Source organism: Theropithecus gelada, chromosome 13 (assembly GCF_003255815.1).
Source record: "Theropithecus gelada isolate Dixy chromosome 13, Tgel_1.0, whole genome shotgun sequence".
Taxonomy (NCBI): Eukaryota; Metazoa; Chordata; class Mammalia; order Primates; family Cercopithecidae; genus Theropithecus; species Theropithecus gelada.
In genome coordinates, this window is record NC_037681.1 from 34989728 (window position 1) to 35013192 (window position 23465).

General features: G+C 37.7%; 1 protein-coding gene across 1 annotated transcript in view; it reads left to right on the top strand.

The window, feature by feature from the left end:
• The window catches only part of FAM84A (family with sequence similarity 84 member A), a 20344-nt gene extending 7799 nt beyond the window's left edge, over window positions 1–12545 (top strand). The window contains exons 3-5 of the transcript XR_003115239.1: window positions 2247–2391; window positions 9944–10080; window positions 10166–12545. The gene's annotated coding sequence lies outside the window, so the exon portion shown is untranslated. The remainder of the gene's footprint in view (window positions 1–2246; window positions 2392–9943; window positions 10081–10165) is intronic.
• The last annotated feature ends 10920 nt before the right edge of the window (window positions 12546–23465 follow it).

Below are 23465 nucleotides of genomic sequence, written 5' to 3' on the forward strand. Positions count from 1 at the left end.
TTTTTTTTTTTTTTTTTTTTTTTTTTTTTTTTTTTGAGACGGAGTTTCACTCTTGTTGCCCAGGCTGGAGTGCAATGGCACGATCTCGGCTCACCGCAACCTCCGCCTCCCAGGTTCAAGCGATTCTCCTGCCTCAGCCTCCCTAGTAGCTGGGATTATAGGCATGTGCCACCACGCCCAGCCAATTTTGTATTTTTAGTAAAGACAGGGTTTCTCCATGTTGGTCAGGCTGGTCTTGAACTCCCGACCTCAGGTGATCCACCCGCCTCGGCCTCCCAAAGTGCTGGGATTACAGGCGTGAGCCACCACGCCCGGCCTATAATTCAATTCTTAATATGAATATGAGTTCTGAACTTTATGTTGTCCAAAGGATAGATGCCTATGAAATACTAGGTATGAATAGAATCAATGTCCTAAATTTCAAGCACAAAATGAATGCTTCAAAAGTTACTCTGAGCATCATTTAATGTTTCAAAAAATTGAAAAAGCTCATATAAGGCTATTGCTTATATGTATCCTACGGAAATTCTTGCCATCAGTGTGTGATATAGACATTAATGTTCTATTTGAGAGCTTCTTTATTATAAGTACACTGACATTTGCTTTAGCAGGTAAGTTATTATTCTAAATTCAGTTATTTTCCCCATGACAGTCCTATGACATACCAGCTTTTTGCTCACTTCCAAGTCCACTGTAGATTTCAGATTCTGCAAGGGGGTGAGCAGATCTAGGGAGATCATACCTGTGATGACTTTGAAAAGCATCTCTCAACTCCCAATAGCACTCGCTTTATTTCTTCCCACCTTTCGCTTCTCAGTGCAAGTGTCTGCCCAGGGGGTCTGAGCTAAAGGGAAGCAAGGCTCAGAGGTAGGACTGCCAGATTTAGCAAATAAAAATACAGGATTCTCAGTTACACTTGAATTTCAGATAAATTATTATTGATTTTAGGATTATTGTGTTAGAATAAATATGTTCCCTGCAATATTTAGGTTGTTTGTACTAAAGCTTATCTGTTTATCTGAAATTCAAATGTAACTGCATGTCTGGTATATTATCTGGCAACCCTTTTCAAGGATAACTTTATTAACTCTAAGAAGCAACAGAGTCCCCTGACTTTTTGGAGCTGGCAAAGGACACACCCCCTACCCACAGCATTGAGGTCCTGTGAGATTTTCCATGCGCCAGAGTCAGATTCAGGCCCAGGAATGAGCACATTGTGCAGGAGAAGCCTCAGAAGAGTTCACAGCCCCCATGATCATTGAGAGAGAGTTGGTTGTGTGTATGTGTGGGTGCGGATGGATAGGTGTTTCTTTTACTCTCTTGATTCTATTTTGTAGGAGACACCATCCTTTACCTGGGGATATGATGAATACTTTCCTAGATATAGTCAGGAATGCTGTGTGCTACTGCTTTTTATCCCACCTGCTATTTATTCCAATCTGGATTTTCACTTTACACCTGGCTATTTCTATAGCTTCCTCACCTGTCTCTACCCCTCTAGCTCTTCTATCCAAACACCTGGGTCTATAGCGCTGTTTCTAACCACAGAGTCATCACTGCCAAGTAAAGGCTGAGCTCCTTAGTGGGGCAGTCAGCGTCTTCTGTGGTCTGGCCCCTATCTTCACCAACTTGCATTTCCTTCAACTCTCAGCTTACACTCGGGCCACACAGGACTTTTTGTAGAACATGTAGTTTTCATTCATACTTTCTTGGCTTTCTATGTTGTCCCCTTAACCTGATTACCATTCTAAATTCCTGAACAGGCCGGGTGCGGTGGCTCAAGCCTGTAATCCCAGCACTTCGGGAGGCCGAGACGGACGGATCACGAGGTCAGGAGATCGAGACCAACCTGGCTAACACTGTGAAACCCCATCTCTACTAAAAAATACAAAAAAACTAGCCGGGCGAGGTGGCAGGCGCCTGTAGTCCCAGCTACTCGGGAGGCTGAGGCAGGAGAATGGCGTAAACCCGGGAGGAGGAGCTTGCAGTGAGCTGAGATCTGGCCACTGAACTCCAGCCTGGGCGACAGAGCGAGACTCTGTCTCAAAAAAATAAATAAATAAAAATAAACAAATAAATAAATTCCTGAACAGCAAACTCTTATTCATCTATGCTTTATGGCCGGGCTCCATGCTAGCCCCTCAGGTGGCTTTAGTCAGTTTCTTTTGTAGTTCCCGCTGTAGTTTGTTAACACCCCCAGACTCTCTCTTCAACTACAAATACCATTTATGTCTGTCTCTTCCTAGGTCTATTGGGGAAGGCTCTGTGACTTGCTCTTTTTTGCTGCTGGGAAGTCTAACACTTGCAGTAGGTGCTAAATGAGAGTCTATTCACTCAGTGGAGGAACTGGGGAAGGTGTGTGAGGAATACTGCCCAGCATCTCTCTAGGAGGTAAACCATGATAGGAATGGGCTAACAGTGCGTATCAACTTATACAAGATTCTCCTTAAGAACCATACAGTAGAAATTTAGTTTCCATTTAGCAAATAAGCTGGAATGATGTGAACCTTCATTGTGGTATATTACACTGCAAGTGATGGGAGATTAGCTATACAGAGTTTAAAAGATTTCTCCATCCTAGGTATACTGGTACAAACATTTCTTCTTGAATGAACTTTATGAGTTTCATTACTATGGAAATACAGATTTTTCTCTTCTTGGTCATTTAATTTCCGCCCAGGTGAGGTAGCTTTGGGTGTTGCAAATTTCAAAGGCACCTGAGGTTTGATTTGCAAGAATTAAAGATGAGACCAGACATTTCTTGAATAGATCACTGCAGTGAATGGGCTGTAGACTGCCAGAGATGTTCAGTCAGTGAAGAAAGAGTCTCCTGAAAACCCAAGTACTGTTTACTTTTTGGAAAGTAAAATCTCTCCCAATCTTAGTAAGCAAATTCACCTACATTCACCTACAGCACGTATTGGGGGAAAAAAAAATCACTTTGCCTGACCGTCCAGTAGGGGGAGCAGAGGAAAAACAGCCTCCTTTGATTGATGGTTGGACCTCCGGGCTGGTTGAACAGCTAGAATAATTTGAAATGCAATTGAGCACTGAGAATGTAACTACATTAATGTCTTATGAAATACATATGCTTTTATATTGATGTGTTCCTTGGAACTTCTAGGAGGAGCACCCCTTACGTTTGCAGGGAGTTATTCTCTTAGCACCTCTGGACATTTAATTTAGTTTAATCTGGTTCTGGACATGGTTAAGCTTACCTGTATCTAAGACAAGCTACTTTAATTTGGGATTTTAAACCACGATATCCTGTTGAGGAAAAAAGTGTCAAAATTCTAGAGAACTTCTTTAGAGTGAAAAGTATTACTAATTTGGGATTCGAATCCAGGTAAATAAGGGTTCTGGTAAAACATTGCTTTTGCCCTGAGAGCAATTTCCAGAGTAGACAGTGGAGGAGATTTTTCATTATGCAGCCTCACTATTCTGATGTCAGAAATCAGTGCCCCTTGCATGTGTCTGCTTTATATATGTATAATTTTATAAGACAGGATCTATGAAAGAAAATGGGAGGAGAGGTAGTTACTCCATCCTTTACAGGCCAACAAAACAAAGGCTCTAAACCCAGATTAATTCTGCCTATGTTACTTTCTTACAGCCTTTAAGGGTTTTCTATAACTCATAAGATAAAACCCAGACTCGCTGGCAGCACGCAAGCTCTGCTCCAGTCTGTCCCGTACTCCCCTCTTCCAACCCCAGCTCCCAACCTCTGAAGTTTCGCCCCCTGATCTTCATAGCACATTCTCACTGGGAGGCATCTGTACTGGACCACCTACCTTTCCCCAAAAGCCTAGTGATCGTATGCCTTTGCTGAAGCTGTTTCACTTGTATGGAACATTCTTCTTCTCTCCTTGGCACATGTAAAAGTCCTGCTTCTCCTGAGTCCTGGTGAGAACCCTGTTCACTTACCAGCTGTTCTGTGAAGCTTCTCCTTTTCCTGCAACATCCCCTACAAAAACAGCTAAAACTAGCCAAATTCATCCTCTCCCATTTGAACTTCTGGTGTAGCACTTTCTTCAAACATTTAATGATCATGCCATCCATTTAATATTCCAGTTTTCATCCCCTAAACTATGTCAAATATAATCTATTTAAGTTAATGAGAACCTGATTGCCTTCTGAAATAAGTGTGAGGAAGGTGTCTTGGCACTTTGATCTTTGATTGGTTAGTAACTAGTATCTGGTCCTTAGTAGGTCCTCAATCAACGCTGACTTAATTATCTGAATCTAATTTAATTCAAAAACAACTATTCTACAACAAGAACAGTAAGTTATATTTTGAAATTAATGTCCTAGTGGGAGATAAACTCCTTAAACATCTGTTGGGTCCCTAATAAAGGCAAGCATTTTTTTTTGTTTTTCACATGGATACAAAGCATAGTCTAGATTTCAAGAACAAGATAGGACAAAGGAGACAGGCCCACTATTAGCTATAATCCATTACAGCCTGGAATATAGGTAATTACCCAGGTATAATTTTTTAAAAATTACCATAGGAGGTCAAAGGAAGAAACACTTGAAGGCATACATCAGCTTCAAAAATCAGTCATTGACTGGCATAGAGTATTTGGATGATTCTTCTGAGATAATTACACAGTTTTGTTAACTTTTTATTATTAGGTGGAAATGTGGATAAATATATCTTCTTGTTATTTAAATATAATAGACTATCTTCTGTCATTGTATATTAAATACTATTTTTAGGGTGAGTTTGGTCTTATGAAGTCTGTAGAAGTACAGCTTAAATGTGTTTAAGTGAAGTCCTCTTGATGTTGAACTACCAAGATCAGATTATTAGCATTGGATTTACCAATTAATTCACCTCCCAGTGTATATTTGTAGACAGGGTCTTTGATTGATAGATGGATTGGTTGCCTAAGATTCAGTTCACAGGGTTGGGACAGGTTCTTTAATGGGTAACTGTGAACATACAAGAGCTTCTTGGAAGGGGGCCGGACCCAAAGCAGAGATGAACTGAGAGGAGAGCCTCACCCAAGGAGAGAGGCTGAGCTGATAGACAGGAAGACAGGGCCACAGGCCAGTGCTGAGGAGCTAGGGGAGCTACAAAGAGAAAGAACAAGCAGGATGTTGGAGCTATGAGGAAAACTATCAGATGCAGTGTGCAGAATGTTTCAGGACCAAGACCCTTTTCCGAAGTAGAAATAATAATTGAGGTGCAACAATTGCTAAAAGAGAATTAACAACTCTAAAAACTGGTATTGGCTCACAATCTATATAAATATTTCAATTTTAAAGCATATTGTGTTTAATTTAAAATGGCCTTCTGAAGGAAAAAGCAAAACAGAAAACCTGTTAACTTTGACAGTATTCTTTCAATAGAAATAATTGCATTTCTTTGAAGAAAAACAAATCTGAGCTTCTTGTCCAAAGAAATCTTGAATTTGCTCATGTGTTTCCAATGGCTTTTGGCACATAGCATCGGCTCTCTAAATGCCTCTAATAACTACAGTAAATGTCTCTATGAAATTCGGCACATCATACAAACGAAATGTTCCTTCTTGTGTGCAATTCCCATTTACTTTCAGAAGGAGAAATTCCAGATTATATACAAAAATTGATAAGTTTGCCAAAATATCCAGGTATATAACCGTCAGCTACTGGACTACAATTCCTTAATGTTAATGAAATACAAAGACAAAGAGCTGACTTTATGCATTTATTTTAATAAGGCTGTGAAAACAGTCCATTTACAGTGTACAAACCCCTTGTCTTTTAAAAATGCTAGACGGAATCTTTTAATAAATTAAATTTATCTGCCTGTCAAATCTGTCAAATTGACAAGAACTCTCAAGGAGTATTGCTGATGTTGTAGTTCTACTTTTCCAGTAGGATTACATTTGGAATTTAATAAGGGCTGCTTAGAGGAAGAATATCCATCAGAGTAATTTTAAGTAACAAATATTTAAGTCTCCAACCTTATAGCACCACAATGATTTTGTTTCCTTTGAAAAACCTTTTATTACTTACAAGAGTGTCCTGAATATCATATTTGCTTATAATGATGAAATAATGTAAGGAGACAACTAAGTCTACATCATCAGAAGAATAATTATTGACATTTGCTCAGAAATGTGTAGCTTACATAGTCAATTGTCCTCATGACCAACCTTGTGTCTATCAGGTCTTACTGTTCCCAGCATACAAATAGGGGCACTGAGGCTTGGAAGGGGAAAAACACCCAACTCAGTAACACATATCTTGAATTTAGTAGAACCAGCACTTTAACTCAGGGGTTCTGATCAAAACATTACATCTCTCTGAACCTTATAAGATTTTCCTGGAATAATCAAATGTCTCCCTCCACCTTTTTCTTATAGAACAAAACTCATTTAACGTTTTCAGTGAATGCATGGGAGTATTTATATCAAAGTTCTAGTAGTGGCCACTTAATGAAGATGAGCTCTTAATTTTTCAAAATGATCTACCTTAGAGAGGTAGGTATCAGGGTATTCAAAAAGGCAAATCCATTCAAACCCTGGACCAATTGTGTAACACACAGTAATCACCTATAATTGATGTCCAACCTCCTGGAATGAAAGTCTCAAGTACATGTTCAAATATCAAAATGGAATCAAGCCTCAATTTTCAGATTCCTTTGTTTTTCATCCTCAACTTTAGAAACAGAGGTGCATCTGTTGGATAATAGTCAACACATCTGTGTTGGTAACCAGGGGTCCAAGGTAATTCTCAAAGGACTTTTCATTTATTCATCAATAAATATTATGCTGTTGATCATGTGTTGGGAAAAATGTCTTTCAAAAATAAGCTGAACAAGAAAAAATGTCAATGCATAGCATGCTTTTAATTTCTTATAAGAAGTTAAATATTCTGGATAAAAAGCATATTTGCAATTCTAATTAATTTTAATTAAAATTTTTCCAGCAACAACCTGCAATAGTTGTACAAAATAATGACTGTTTAGTGAATGGCCAGGCCTAATGTCAGGGTAAATGACATGAGACAGGCCAGGCACAAATCTGAATGACAGACCTATTTACACATATAAAGATCCCTATTTAACTTAGCTAGGAGAGCTTTACCATGAGATGCTGCAGTAAAACAAGTTACCTATGACCATTCTCATGAAAAAATATCTGGTATCCATTTCTAAATGAGATTAGTTGTTCCTCATGAACCATGAACTCACATCAAATTAGACTCAAATAAATGAAACCCACTCAGTAAATTGTCTCAGAGAAAGATGGTATATGGGAAAGGACATTGGACTTGAAAAACACATGGCTACACATCCAGCTCTTTGCTTCTGGCTGTGTGATCTTAGACTAGTCACTGCCCTGAGCCTCTATCCCTCAGCCTTTTAACAGGAGACTATGAACTCTAACTCACAATGTTAGGATGAAGTTAATTAAATGTCTATAAACCTGTCCACCCACAATACTTTGTACATAAAAGGCAATCAGCAGACATTAGCTGAATTAAGTTAAAATACTAAGTGAATTTTCTTTTATCACTGAGATTGCAGGTTTCCTAATTTTTTTTTTTTTTTTTTTTTTTTTTTTGAGACGGAGTCTTGCTCTGTCGCCCAGGCTGGAGTGCAGTGGCCGGATCTCAGCTCACTGCAAGCTCCGCCTCCCGGGTTCACGCCATTCTCCTGCCTCAGCCTCCCGAGTAGCTGGGACTACAGGCGCCCGCCACCTCGCCCGGCTAGTTTTTTTTTGTATTTTTTTAGTAGAGACGGGGTTTCACCGTGTTAGCCAGGATGGTCTCGATCTCCTGACCTCGTGATCCGCCCGTCTCGGCCTCCCAAAGTGCTGGGATTACAGGCTTGAGCCACCGCGCCCGGCCAGGTTTCCTAATTTTTGAATGTGTTTTATTTGTCTCCACTTAGGTGATAAATCTTTGGAGAGAATGAGTCTTCTCTTACTCATTTTTTAACCCCCTTAGCAGAATTTCAAACACGAAGTAGTTCAAACACTTCTTGATAAAAGTCAAAGGGCAACTAAAATTGTACTCAAATAGAGGTGCTCTGAGGACAATGAAAATGGGTGTTTCTTAGAATGAATATATGAACTACTTGCTATGGACTCAATATGTATATTCTCCCCAAATCCATATGTTGAAATCCTAACCCCCAAAGTGATGATATTAGGAGATGGGGCCCTTGGGAGGTGTTAGGTCATGAGGGTGGACCCCCTCATGAATTGGATTAGTACCTCTATAAAAAGACACTTAAGACCTTGCTTTTTCTCTCTATTATCCATGTGAGGATATAATGAGAATATAGCAATCTGTAACCATTAAGAGGACCCTCACCAGAACTTGATCATGCTGACACTGTGATCTCAGATTTTCAGCCTCCAGAACTGTGAGGTATACATTTCTGATGTGGATAAGTCACTCAGTTCATGGTATTTTAACCCAAATGGACTATGACCCTCTTCTATTAAATGAAGTACAAATACTTCCTCCTAATATTTAATTCAATGACTGCATCTGAGCTGCACTGAAAGTCTAAAAATAGTACCCACAGCTGTGTTCCCATGGCCAGAGGGTTCTCCAGGCATTATCCTCCTATCCTTCACCGAGAGCTATTGCACTCTCATCTATGTTCTGCTTTTAAGGACTTCCCAATGCTTACAGTTAACTTCTCCGCCCTTTCAACTGAAAACTCTATTGCAAGGTTTATCTCTGTTGTATATTGGAGGAAGATCTTACACGCGTGACTCTTTATTATAAAAGTTATGTTTTTATTTGTGTGTTTACTCAGACTTTTAAAAGTGAGAGGAAATTGTATAAATATTGCATTCCTCAGTCTGTAGAGGCTTCAGTTCCTCATAGACTCTGTCTCCCCTTTGGAGCCTCTACCTATTTCATTAGCACAGCAGTTCTCAACCTTCTTGGTCTTAGGGCCTTTAAATTATTGGGGGGGCCAAAGAGCTTTTGTCTATGTAAATTATATTTATCAACATTTGCCACGATAGAAATAATACTAAGTTTTAAAATATTAACACATTTTAAAATACCAAATCACAAACCTATTACCTGTTACATAGTGATACTTTTTATAAAAATAACTATATTTTCCAAAGAGAAAAGTGAGAAGAGTGGCATTGTTTTACAAATTTTTTTTTTTTTTTGCAAATTTTTTTAATGACTATTTTAATAGAAGACAACTGGATTCTTATGTCTGCCTTTGCACTCAAACTGTTCTCATATAACACATCTTGTAAACTTTGTCAAACTCCTGTAAACATTTGTATAAGAATTAGAATAGAAAAGCCAAAATGGTAGAATTGTGAAAATGGTTTTGAGCTTGTGCATCCTGTAAAAGAGTCTCAGGGACCCCACAGGATTCAGGACCACACTTTGAGAACCACTGCAATGAGATCTTGCCTAGCTTTCCAAGTAGCCTCCAACTAGCTTCTCCTGGTGCTCATACTCAGGACGTCCATCTGCCAAATCATCACATCAGTGAAATACACATGCAACTGGCATGAAGTAATACAATCAAAACTATCGTGTTTTTTTTAATCCTACATTTATTCATGAAGGTAGTTTCTCCCCTATCACTGGGTCAAGTCAGGCCAGTTCATTAACTTTTTCTCTTCTCTCTTAGGTAACAGAAAGTTCTATGGTGCTCCAAGTTGCAGAAACAAAATCTCAAGTGGTGCTTGGAAAGTCTATACCCTTCAAAGAGTCCATTTACAACTTTATTAAAAGTCCTGGGACTTGCCTTTCTCCCAGTGGGAGCAGTTTTGCCTGTCTTCACTTTTTGACCTATGTTGATAACTCTAGACCCCACTCCTCTAGAGCATGTGCGTGTGTAGGGGTTGGGGGAGGGGGGATGTAGAGAGGATGGTGGAGGAAGGCTAGTAAAGCAGTCAGGCAATGTATGACTTCATTGGCACTTTCAATAAAAACATTGTGTTTTTCCTGTGCCTAGCAGAATTTTAGAGCTGGATCTTTGTCTCATGGATGCTCTTAGGAGACCCACCAAGCACCAACCCCTGATATTGCAACTGGACCCCTTGACCTGGATGAATGTATTCTTTTCAGCAACCATATGCTCCCTCCTGTTACCAGGTAAGGTAAGAAGCAATTCCTCTACCTAGCAGCTCTGCTGGGTGAAATATCAGGAGATCCCACCCAAGCTTTCTCTTGCGTGTAGCCTATATCCAGCATGGGAGCACAGGCTAATCCTACAGTTGGCCAGCCTCTTGTCCTCTGGATATCCTGGGAGCAAATCCCAGTGAAGGAATCTCCAGTGGTTCCCTGAAGCCCTTTGTGCTAGGCCTGAGGTGAGACAGAACTGCCCCATCTTATGCCCAGGAGACCTGGGAGGACTCACAGTGCACCACCGTCCTCAAAACTTCTCTCTCCCTGTAGGCGGCTGTGGTCTGAATCTTTGTGTCTTCCTAAAATTCATATGTTGAAATCCTAACCCCCTAGGTGATGATATTAGAAGGTGGGACCTTTCAGGAGTTGACTAAAACATGGGGGAAAAGCCCTCACAAATGGTTTAGTTCCCTTATAAAATAGGTCCAAGGAAACTTGCTCACTTCTAACACCATGTGAGGACACAGCGAGAAGGCACCATCTATAAGCCAGAAAGCAGTCCCTCACCAGACATAGATCTGCTGGCACCTTGATCTTGGACTTCCCACCCTCCAGAACTGGAAGAAATAAATGTATATTGTTTATAAGCAACACAGTTTATGGTATTATATCATAGCAGCCCAAACAGACATTGTATTTCCTCAATGTTGGTTTAAGAGTTCTCTAAACCAGTTTCCTATTATTATACTGTGGATGTTTCTAGCTCTCAGTATAGCATTCCACCTCTTTTCTATCTCTAGTGACTTAGTCAAAGCATCTAGTTGAACACCCTGTTATTTAAAGAAACCAGCATTCACTGGCTGTTCCCAGTTCCAGGGACTCAGGTGGCTTCATAATTTGTCCTGTTTCCTTGCACTTAGGAAAAGTACTGACAGCTCATAATTGGTTGTATTTCTTAGGATATTTGCATTTAAACTAGAAGTAATGCTTTATTTTCTTGGTATAATTTGTCTTACATTTTTGAAAGTAATAGCTATTCATTAAATTACATTTGAAAATGTAGGAAGAAAGAAAAAAATTGTCTATAATTCTACCACTCATATAAAACCACTATTCATATGTGTACTTTCCTCTATTAACCTTTCAAAGCATGTCTCAATTTTAATTGTATTCACACAAATACAATTTTATATCATACATTTTACTTATTAATATGCTATTAGCATCACCAATGTCAATATAAACTCCATGTAAACATCAGTTTAATGGTTGCAAAGTATTATATCAACTGGATATGCCATGGATTATTTAATCACTGTATTTATTGTTAAATATTTGCATTGTTTACACTGTTTAGTATTGAAAACCATGCTGCAATAAATATCTTTGGATACTTTTTTCTTTATTTTGGGTTATTTCCTTAGAATATATTTCTGGATATGGAGTCACTTAGTAAATGAACATGAAAGATTTTAGGATACACACACACATTTATGTGCATATACACACACTGTTCTGCAAAAAGCTAACATATGCCTATGTTCATGGCCTATCACAATCATTGATCTGTGAAATCTCACATTCTTTGATTGATTTCTTTTTATTTACGATCTTAATTTTCATCCCCCTCATCTTCATCATAGGACCCCAGTCTAATTTGCTTAATATATATCTATTTGTACATCATCATATTAGCAAGAATTTTTGTGTGTACGTACTGTAAATGCACACAAATGATGATGTTGTGCTATGGATCTCCTGGTGTTTCTCTTTTTTTCACCTAGCACTCGGTTTTTAAGATCTGTTTACACCATAGATCCATCTCAGACTACTGAGTGCTGCCTGATTTGCTTCTACGCATCCATTATGCTATACTTCTCTAACTAGTAGACTTCCCTGGACTGTATCTAGCTCTGCACTACAACAAATAGTGCTGCTATAATTTTCCCTGGTCCTTGCCACCTCATGGGTAAGGTGTATATACATGAGAATGCTAGGCCATAAGACATACATACACCTATCTGTACTAAGTACTGCCTGATTGCTTTCCAGAGTGATTCGTCTAGTCTGTGTTCTCAGCAGCTGTGCATATGAGTCTCTGTAACCACAATTCCCATCCATACTTGGCATTATCCATCTTCCTGATTTTCCCACTCTGGCAGTTGGAAAGTGATATCTCGCGGTTGTTTGCATTTGTATTTCCCTAAATACCAGTGAGTTTGAGCATCTTTTCATATGTTTGTTAGTCGTTTGTGTTTCTCTGATCTGATTTGCCTGTTTGTATCTTTGTCCATTTATCTGACAGGGTTTTCATTTTTTTCTCATTATCATAAATATTAATAACGTATTTTACATTTTTGATAGAATTTTATATTTTTTTGAGTAACTCTTGCGGTTCTGTATAATAGGATGATTCACAGATCTTTTTGTTATATCTACGTTGAATGTACATATTGTAAATTGGTGATAAATTTATTTTTTGATAAATGCTATTAATTTTTATATATTGATTTTATTCCAGTAGTCTTGGACCTTTCTTTTTTGTTTCTTAACTTTGTCAGTTCAATCATATTTTTTAAAAAATAAAGTCTGCACTTTGGAGACTGAGGCAGGTGGATCACAAGGTCAAGAGATCGAGACCATCCTGGCTAACATGGTGGAACCCCGTCTCTACTAAAAATACAAAAAATTAGCCGTGCTTGGTGGCATGTGCCTGTACTACCAGCTATTCAGGAGGCTGAGGCAGGGGAATCGCTTGAACCCGGGAGGGGGAGGTTGCAGTGAGCCCTGATCACGCCACTGCACTCCAGCCTGGGTGACAGAGCGAGACTCTATCTCAAAATAAAATAAAATAAATAAATAAATGAAGTCTGGTTTTTCCCCTAGAAATTGACAGAAGCTCTTTAGAAATTGGGAAAATTAGCTCTTTGCTTTAACAAGGCAAATGGCTTATTAGCCCTTTGTTTGTGAATGTGTTACAATTATTTTTGCCTATATTTTTGGTGATTTTGCCATACCATTATGAAATAGAATGTATCAATGTTTTATTTTGTATCCCGCTTACAAAGGCCCTAAGAAATTATCTTGTGCTTTATTCTAGTAGGTTTATATTTTCATTAATTCAGATTTAAATATTTAATTTATTTGCAGTTTATATTGTTATAAGAAGTGAAGTATAGATCCAAATTTATTATCATATTGGCTGCACAGTTGAATAAGCCCTCTTTCCCTATGGATTTGAAATGTCCTATTTATCATATTCTACATTTTTTCATCTATATGTGGGTCTATTTCTTAATTTTATATTACTTGTCATTGGTCTGTGTTTTAATGCTTTAGGTTTAGGCCATAAAAATTACTGTAGCTTTAGTTATTATTTTAAAAGCCAGTAAGACTGATCATCCCTCAGGATCTCCTTTTCACAATTTCCCTGCATAATTTTACTTAAATATTTTATTTCATTTTATTTGTTTTACTACACTGACTAGAACATCCAGTATAAGATTAAATAGAAACCATGTTAACAAGTACTTTCATATTGTTGCTGATATTAAAGAAAGAGCTTCTAAAGTTTCAACATTAAGTATAATGTTTACTGTAGATTTTTGGTAGCAATTCTTTATTAAGCTAAGGAAGTTCTTTTTATTTTATTTTTTTATTTTATTTTATTTTTTTGAGACAGAGTATTGCTCTGTCATCCAGGCTGGAGTGCAGTGGGGCAACCTTGGCTCACTGCAAGCTCCACCTCCTGGGTTCACGCCAATCTCCTGCCTCAGCCTCCCGAGTAGCTGTGACTACAGGTGCCCACGACCACGCTGGGCTAATGTTTTGTATTTTGTTTAGTAGAGATGAGGTTTCACCATGTTAGCCAGGATGGTCTCGATCTCCTGACCTCGTGACCCGCCCGCCTCGGCCTCCCAAAGTGCTGGGATTACAGGCGTGATCCACCGTGCCCAGCCGGAAGTTCTTTTTATTTCTACTCTTCACTACACACCAACCACAAAGTAAAGTTGAAAAGACTGACAATACCAAGTGCTGCTGAGGATGTGACGTCCCTGGATCTCACATACATGGTTAATGGGCATTTAAACTGATAACAATAGCTTTGGGAAGTTTCTGCTAAGCTTGGAAATACTCATACATTGTGACCCAGCAATTTCATTCAGTTATGGATCCTAGAAATGTGTACACAGGTGTAACAAAAGATGTGTACAAGAATCTTAAAAGAGGGGTTATTACTCATAGCAAAAGACTGGAGAAAACTCAAATCTCCAACAGTACAGTAGACAAATAATTTGTGCTGTATTCATATAGTAGCATGCTCTACAGCAATAAAAGTCATTGAATTGCTCTTGCATGCAACAATATGATGAATCTCATTAACATAATGCTGAACAAAAGAGTACATAGTACTCTGTTTACATCAAGTTTTTAACATAACAAAACTAAGCTATGGTGTTATATATAAAGATAGTGGTTACTTTTGGATAGAACATAGTAAATAGAAGAAACATTAAGGGCCCCTCTGAGGTGCTGATCACATTCTGTTTCTTAATCTGGGTGGTAATTATATGGCCGTGTTTTTATTTATTTAGATACGCTTTTAAAATATTTAAGTTTGTTGAATGAATAATTCAATACATGAAACAATGAAATCCAGTGTAAATTAAATTGAAAAAGACTCTTGTATTAGAAATGAAGAAATATGTTTGTTTTGTTTTGTTTCATTTTTGCCTCGTTCTCCCTGTAATGAGCTATGAGATCTTTCATCAGGTCACTTTTCCACTTTGGACCTCTATTCCTTATTTCTCAAAATTGGAGACTGAATTAAATGATCTTTAAATATCCTCCAAGTTCTAAAAGTCTATAAGACCTGTTTCAGATGTTACTTACATTTATAATTTTTATGAACTTTTATTGAAATAACTGGTGTCTTTTGTAATCCTTTATATTCATTCGGCAGCTTCCCATTATCCCTTGGCTTTCCTAACAGCTTCCCATATGATCCTATTAATACAAACTGCCTGTGCCAATCAATAACTATTTTTCTCATTCTAAGTTAGCTTTTTTTTCTGGTTTATACATCCATTTTTAAAGAATATCTTAGTCCATTCAGGCTGTTATTAAAATAACAAACTATCATAAACTGGGTAGCTTATAAGCAACAGAAATTTATTTTTCATACTTTGGAGGCTGGGAAATCCAAGATTAAGGCTGTGACAGATTGGGTGTCTGGAAAGGACCCTCTTTCTCATAGACACCTGTCTTCTCACTCTAACCACAAATGGCAGAAGGATTGAAAGGTATCTCCAGGGCCTGTTCCATGTAGAAACGAATTCCATTCATCTCCCCAAAGGCCTAATCACCTCCCCAAAGTCCAGCTTCTTAACATCCTCACTTTGGGGTTAAGAACTTCAACATAGGAATTTTAGGAGGACATAAACATTCAGAACATAGCAGAGAGTATGCTTGACACAAATCTTTCCCCATATATTTTTGTACCTACAAAACTGAGAAACAGCTCTAGTGACTCTGTCTAAATGACCAGCTTGTTTTGTTAGAAGACCACATTCTGGGCCATAAGGGAAATCAATGAGAAGAATTCCAAGTCTTCCACTGATGGTTCTTGATCAGATAGGATTGAAGACACCAGTACTATCCTACCCACTATTCCCATGACAAAAAACTATTAGCTATATGCCATTAACCACTCTCCCTGTCTATAGTAAGAGCAAGTCTAATATTGAGTTCTCTACACAGCTTCCAAGAATAAACACTATTTATCTTGCATCTTGGTGTGACTAGGTTCTGAAAAATGAGGTGTAAACAGGAGTGATGTTCGGTTTCCCGCCTGGGCCCTGGAGGGATGAGGTGTGCCCCTCCCAACTCTATTTTCTCTTTCTTGCTGGCTGGCATGGGATGAAGTACTGTACAATTTACGACTTTGTAGACAAAGAGAAAACTCTGGGAATGTTCGAGAAACTGGATCAAAAGGAGCCTGGGCTCCTTAGAGATTCAAAGCCCACAGCTGCCATCTCCATGGCATCTTCAGCCTTTTTGGAAGAAGCAAATAAATTTCTGCCTTGTATATACCACTGTTATTTTCCATTTTTGTCACAAGGTACTGAAACTATATACTAACCAATATACTCCTTAAATGTGTTATTGGAACCATTACTAGTGACTTTCTATAACATGCACATTGAACTAGACAACTGTACTATCCTCTTTCCTAAAGTTTTTAAGTTTAATGTTAACATTCAAGACAGGACTATTCATCCTCTCTTCTTAACTTGGCTCTGTATCTTGCAAGAGGCCAAACACTGTAAAAAAGAAAATTCAGCGTTGGGACTGATACTCAAACTGACCTTGAGATACTAACAAATGAGTCAATTTATCACAGTCTAGGCTTTTTGGAGAACTATTTTCAGAAAATACCTGCGAAGGAGAATAATTAAAAGTGTAGGGGTCAATAATCTGAACTCATTAATAGCATTCATTAAAAAACAAAAAGCATGGTTCTTTGGACTGGGTAGTTAAAGGTGTTTTGAAATTCTCTTCTTAGAGAAATAACGAATGTCTCTTATGGCAAAGACCAGAAAGAGAGACGTGGAGAGGTGTAAAATTAAGAAGAGAATGAGAAATGTGTAAATGGTTAGAGATGTAGAATATGTAAGGCATAAACACAATATATTTTGCAAAACTGATCCATCTTATGGATAATAGATTATTTAAGAACACAGATATCCTTTTTCATACTTATTGTTTGCTACTACTGCCACCAAGGGAAGAGGACACAGAGGATACTGCACTCAGTTGTTATTGATTCAACATTTCCTATATGCTGAGCATTCTTCAGGTGGCTGGTGAACAGAATAAAGTATCTGCCCTCATGGAGCTTACACAGGGGAGACAAACAATAAGTGAATACACAAAAATATATCAGATAATATGAAGTGTCCATAAGTGCAACAAATAATTTTAAACATAAGTGCAACAAATAATTCTAAAAGTCCAATAAATACATAGTGAATTATGTGATGGTGAAATGTGCTGTTTTAGAATGAATGGCGAGGTCTGCCTCTCTGATCAACTGATACTTAAACAGAATTTTGAATAAAGTGAGGGAGTGGCAGAGAGTCATATCTAGGAGAAGACTTTTCCAAATAGTGGGAACAGTAACAGAAAAGGCCCTGAGGGTGGAGAGAACAGGATTCTTTCAAGCACAGATAGCAAACCCATCACAGGAATGCTGCCACTCTCCCATCCTCCACCCAGCCACGTCCAGGGAAGATGACACAGGTATGAATCCCTGCACTTCTCACTGAGCTAAGACAGGTTCAGAGTGTTTCTGAACACTAAGAATAAGTGCTAAGATGAAAACCGTTTCTTGTCACTGCCTTACAGGTTAGGCCTCTCAGTTCCAGACCATAATCTTATCTTCAGATTGTTTGACTTTCCAGTGTCACTGACACTATAATGGATATGGTCGGAAGGGGAGATAGGAAAGTCACCTTGCTGGGGATACCTCATTGATTAATTTCTTATACTTCATACTATGCAGTATTGCTATGTATCAGACACTCTGCTAAGTCTTAAGGATACAGAAATAAATTATTTCATTGTGTCACAAATCAGAAAGATGTGGAAGAAAAATCCTTACAATACAGTGAAAAGATACTGTGAGAGCTCTGAAAATCATATGCCTAATTTGACAAGTAATGGAGCATTGCTAGGAAAGGACTCATGGGAAGTGGGAATGGCAAAGGCTTTAGGACCAAATAGTCTTTTGTTCTATTCCTACTGTGTCACTTTTTTGCCAGCTGTGTGACTTTTGTGCTATTAAATTTACCTCCCTGAGCCTAAGATAATACTTGCTAATCATGTCGTCATAAAACTTAGAAAGAGGTACTGTAAGCACATTGCACAGAGGCTAGCACGTAGTAGACACTCAAATAGTAGTTTTTATTTTTAACAAGTTGACATAGATGCAGCATTTGCGAACACTGTTGAGTGTTTAGATTGCCAGATGCACACAAAAGAGGAAGCAAGATTCTATGTGTTTCATCAAAGACACATAAAAAAAGCATAACATCTATTACTTTTAACTTGCACTAATAGAAAAATAATATGCAAATTGATTATATGATACTATTGATCATAAAATACATCCCAATATTAGAGATGTTAAAATATGAAAAATGTGCATCATTGAATGAATAAAAATTTACTTACATGTTTTGGTTTTATAGCTGGAATGCAAGATATAGGTGAAAGTGAAAATAAGAGAGGTTGGATAAGCAAGAAATAGTCATGAAGTATATTTTATATCAAATTAAGAAGCCAGGACATGATCCTATGGGCAAAATCAGAGTGCCCTTGAAGATTTTAAGTTCTGAAGAGGTAGAAAAAGGTTGGAGGTATGGTGGTATGGATTAGAGAAATGGCAGGCCACAAGTTAATTAGGAAATATGTGGCATCCTTTAGACCAGAGATCACTTTGTGTACTGCAATAACCTGTGAAGACTTTCAAGGAATGTGATAAATTTTGTTTTCAGTTTTTTTTTTTTTTTAACATGATGAATCTAGTTAGAAATATATTGGCTTTATAAATCTTTTTCTTTGACGTAAACATTATTTAAAAATATGTCCCTTAATTTTCAAATATTCTATAGGTATTATTTATGATTTCTAGTTTAATTCTAGTGTAAAAAGAGAGTATACGCTGCATGAACTCAATGCTTTGAAATGTGTTAAGACTCTATTTATGGTCCATGTAGTGTATCTTGATATACGTGTCATATATACTTCAAAAGAATGTTTTTTTCTGCAGTTGTTTAACATGATGTTTTATATATGCCTATAGGATCAAGTTATTTAAAAGTGTTGCTCAAATCTTCCATGTCCTTAATGATTTTTTATTTATTTTTGCTATTACTGAGAGATTTCCTTTTATCATTTTGAAATATCCCTCTACCTCTGCTTATACTCCTTGTCTAGAAGTCTACTTTGCCCAACATTATACAGCTACACTATCTTTCTTTTGCTTAGTATTTGCATCCTACTACTTCCAACCTATGTGTAACACTGCCTAACTATGCCTTTTTAAAATCTATTCTGAAAATATTGTGTTCTAATTGGAGGGGTTATATTATATTATATTATATTGTGTTCTAATTGGAGGGGTTATATTATATCCAATTATATTTAATGTAATTATTGGTATGCTTGTGTTTTAAGTCTAATATCTTGATATTTTTCTATTTATTCCTTCTGTTATTTCTTTCCTGTCTTTTTTGAGTTAATGAAATATCTTCAGAATTCTACCTATTTTATTTATTGAATTTTTAGCTTTGTATAATTTTCTATAGTTTGATCTATGAATTTTGGCATTGAATTAAGATTAGATTACTTGGCCAGGCACGGTGGCTCAAGCCTGTAATCCCAGCACTTTGGGAGGCCGAGACGGGTGGATCACAAGGTCAGGAGATTGAGACCATCCTGGCTAACACAGTGAAACCCCATCTCTACCAAAAAATACAAAAACCTAGCCGGGCGAGGTGGCGGGCGCCTGTAGTCCCAGCTACTCGGGAGGCTGAGGCAGGAGAGTGCTGTAAACCCAGGAGGTGGAGCTTGCAGTGAGCTGAGATCCGGCCACTGCACTCCAGCCTGGGCAACAGAGTGAAACTCTGTCTTAAAAAAAAAAAAAAAAAAAAAAAAAAAAAAAAAAAAAAAAAAAAAAAGATTAGATTACTTGGTGTATAATTAAGAAACATACACCACCTTCCATTCTTTGTATTATTGTTGTCATAGTTTACTTCTAAATTTGCTATAAAACCCATAGTACATTGTTGTTTTTGTCTTTAAATAATTCCCTTAGAGAATTTAAGAAAAAAATGAAAAGAAATTTCATATTAATCACATCTTTACCACAGTACTCCTCTTTATTCCTTCTCATGGATCTTGATTTTTATTTGTTATCATTTTCCTTTAGTATGAAGAACTTAGCGGTTCCTGTAGTGCAAGACTGCTAATAACACATTTTACTGACTTTCACTTATGTGAGATGTCACCATTTCACCTTCCTTTTTAAAACATATGTTTGCTGGATATAGACTGTATTTTTAATTTTTAGCAATGTGATATAACTCCATTCTCTTCTTGTCACCATTATTTTGAATTCATAGTCAGCTGTCATTCTTATTATTTTTAGCCTATGTATAATGTATCGTTTACCACACAGTTCTTTGTAATTTTTTAATTAGTTGCTTTTCAGACATTTTTTTAAATTAGTGATTTACTACAGTTTGACTATGATGTACTTAGGTGGAGTATTCTTTGCATTTATCCTTTGTGGGATTTGCAGACCTTATCTGTGGTTTGCCAATTTTGATAATTAAACATTTTGAGTCAATCTTCCTCAAATATTAATTCCTCATTCTCTCTCTCTTTCTTTTTAGTAAATTACATGCATATTAGCCCACTTGATTTTGTTTCACAGATCATATCTCCATTCATATTTTGCAATCTGTTTGTCTTTGTTTCAGCTAGTATTATTTTTGCTACTCTGTCTTCAATATCAGTTCTGTTATTAAAATTTGCTTTTAATCATACTCATTTAATTTTTGAATTTTTATTGTCATATATTTTAATTCTTGAATTACATTTTGCTGTTATTTGCAATTTTCATACCTCTTCTTACATTCGTCATCTTTTCTCCTACTATACCACATTTCCCTATATATTATTTAGCATATTTATCATAGTTGTTATAAATCCTGGCTTGATAGTACCTAATTTCAAGCTCTGTCCACCCTGTACTTAGAAGCTGCTAAAATCTGTGCTCAGCTCTTTCAATATTTTATTGGTTGTTTTTCTCTGGGCCTTTTGAAGTATTGACCACATGATTCATTTTAGGATTCAGCCAAGAATTTAAGGGAAATGTGTATACAGATTTTGAGGCTCCCCCATGTTTCCTTCCTTTTTAAGGTTTCCTCTTCAATTCTCAGACAAAATGATACCCTCTATTTCTAATGTCTGACTTCCCAGCCTAGTAATATGGTTACTTTATGCTTGAACTCTATACCCACATACTGTGCAGACTGGGTCAATCATCAGGGAAAAAGTTTTGAAAACACAGATTTTGCTCGCTGTGATTTCCTTCTTTCACAGATTGAATTATCTCCCAGTGTCTGCCTGTTTTGGGGTCTGTATCAGTATTTACAAGCACTGGGTTCTTCCTCACCCCACAATTTATAATTATTATCAGCTGAAAGGTTAGTCGAGTTCAAGCCACTTCATTACAGGGTACAGGAAGTTACCTTTAGTGAAGGTTCTAAAATGTACAGTTGCCAGAGTCATCTCCTAAACTAGCTGAATCTCTGAGGGTGAGGCTGAGTTTTGTATGCTTTCAAAGGAGCTGCTGAAGTGATTTTGATGTCGTTCATCTGATGGTCCCAGAATTCCAGTTCAAACTTTGGAGATTTCAACACGGGATATCAGGCAACTCCTGAGCTAATCTTAACTAAATCCAGTTTAATGAAATAGACAAGGTCAAGATTACTCTGATCAAATTCTCAGGTGAGAATAGGGAGCCTCAAAGAGAGGCCAGTTAGTGCTGGAGCATGAACTATAATCAAATTACAGCCAGCAGCTCTTTTTCTTATCTGAGTAACCAGGGTGAGGGACTTAAACCAGTAGCTTATGGCAACTCTGCACATTTATCTTGAAAGACGCTTGGCCAAGTTAGCAGGACATAGCACTCTGTATCAGCCAGAAGTAATTATGGCTCTTAGAATATATTTTGATTGAAAGTCCAAATTTGGCCGGGCGCGGTGGCTCAAGCCTGTAATCCCAGCACTTTGGGAGGCCGAGGCGGGTGGATCACGAGGTCAGGAGATCGAGACCATCCTGGCTAACATGGTGAAACCCCGTCTCTACTAAAAATACAAAAAACTAGCCGGGCGTGGTGGCAGGCGCCTGTAGTCCCAGCTACTCGGAGGCTGAGGCAGGAGAATGGCGTGAACCTGGGAGGCGGAGCTTGCAGTGAGCCGAGATCGCGCCACTGCACTCCAGCCTGGGTGACACAGCGCGAGACTCCGTCTCAAAAAAAAAAAAAAGAAAGTCCAAATTTGAATTTCTCAAATCTACCTTTTCTACAAGTCATCTTGTACTTCATCATGGACTAAAAGGACTATTATGTTAAATTGGAAATTTAGACTCAAGGTACAAGTCCCAGTGCAGAAGTTTAGAATTCACTAGGTTGGAGTTTTCTTTTTGTGGACATTAACAATTATTTTAAAAATATATTATTAAATCATCTTGAAACCTTATAAATGAAAAAAAAGAACTTATTTTGACTCCCTGCTGTGGCAATTTTTATGATCCCTTTCTATTTTTAATCCTTCTGCTTTTAAGTTTTATACAACTACAACCATAACTGACACATCATTTTAGAATAATGTGGGGCAATTTTTCTTTCTAATTTTCTAATGAAAATGCAGGGTTTTTTTATTTTATAATAATTGAATTAAAGTGTTCCGGATAGTTGGACTTTGAGATTGTTTCTCATATTTTAACATTAAAAATACCTGCTATAGGCTGGGTGTGGTGGCTCATGCCTGTAATCCCAGCACTTTGGGAGGCCGAAGCAGGCAGATCACAAGGTCAGGAGATCGAGAACATCCTGGCTAACACAGTGAAACCCGGTCTCTACTAAAAATACAAAAAAATTAATCGGGCGTGGTGGCAGGTGCCTGTGGTCCCAGCTACTCAGGAGGCTGAGGCAGAAGAATGGCATGAACCCAGGAGGTGGAGCTTACAGTAAGCAGAGTCGCGCTACTGCACTCCAGCCTGGGCGACAGAGCAAGACTCCATCTCAAAAAAAAAAAAAAAAAAAAAAAAAAGAAAAAAGAAAAAAAAAGCCTGCTATAAATAGCTTTGTACTTTTTTTCTTCCCATATTTAGCATTATTTCTTTGAAATAGGCTTCCGAAAATGATATGAATGAATAAAGCTGTTTGGGCACATTTGGCTGTGCATCTATTTTGCCCTTCAAGAGGTTGCACTTATTACTGTCAATTATTCCAATACATCTCATTCTTCTTTGCCTTTCACCCATATCTCCTGCCAGTTCTACTCTCCAGCTTCTCTCCTTCTTCTGCTATCTAGATGGATTTCTCCTGTTATTAATTCAACCCCAAACATCAGCTCTAGAGCCCTGCAGAATTCCCAGGAATGTTTGGCATCACTGCCCTCCATTTTGATAAGGTTCTATAACATTCTATGCATATCGCCATGGTAACGCTTACTACATTTTAAAATTTCACGTGCTCTTCCCCACCCCTGTGTTCATCAATAGTGTTATTAAGACCCTGAATGCCCTAAGTGAGTGTCACATGGAAGATATTTGAC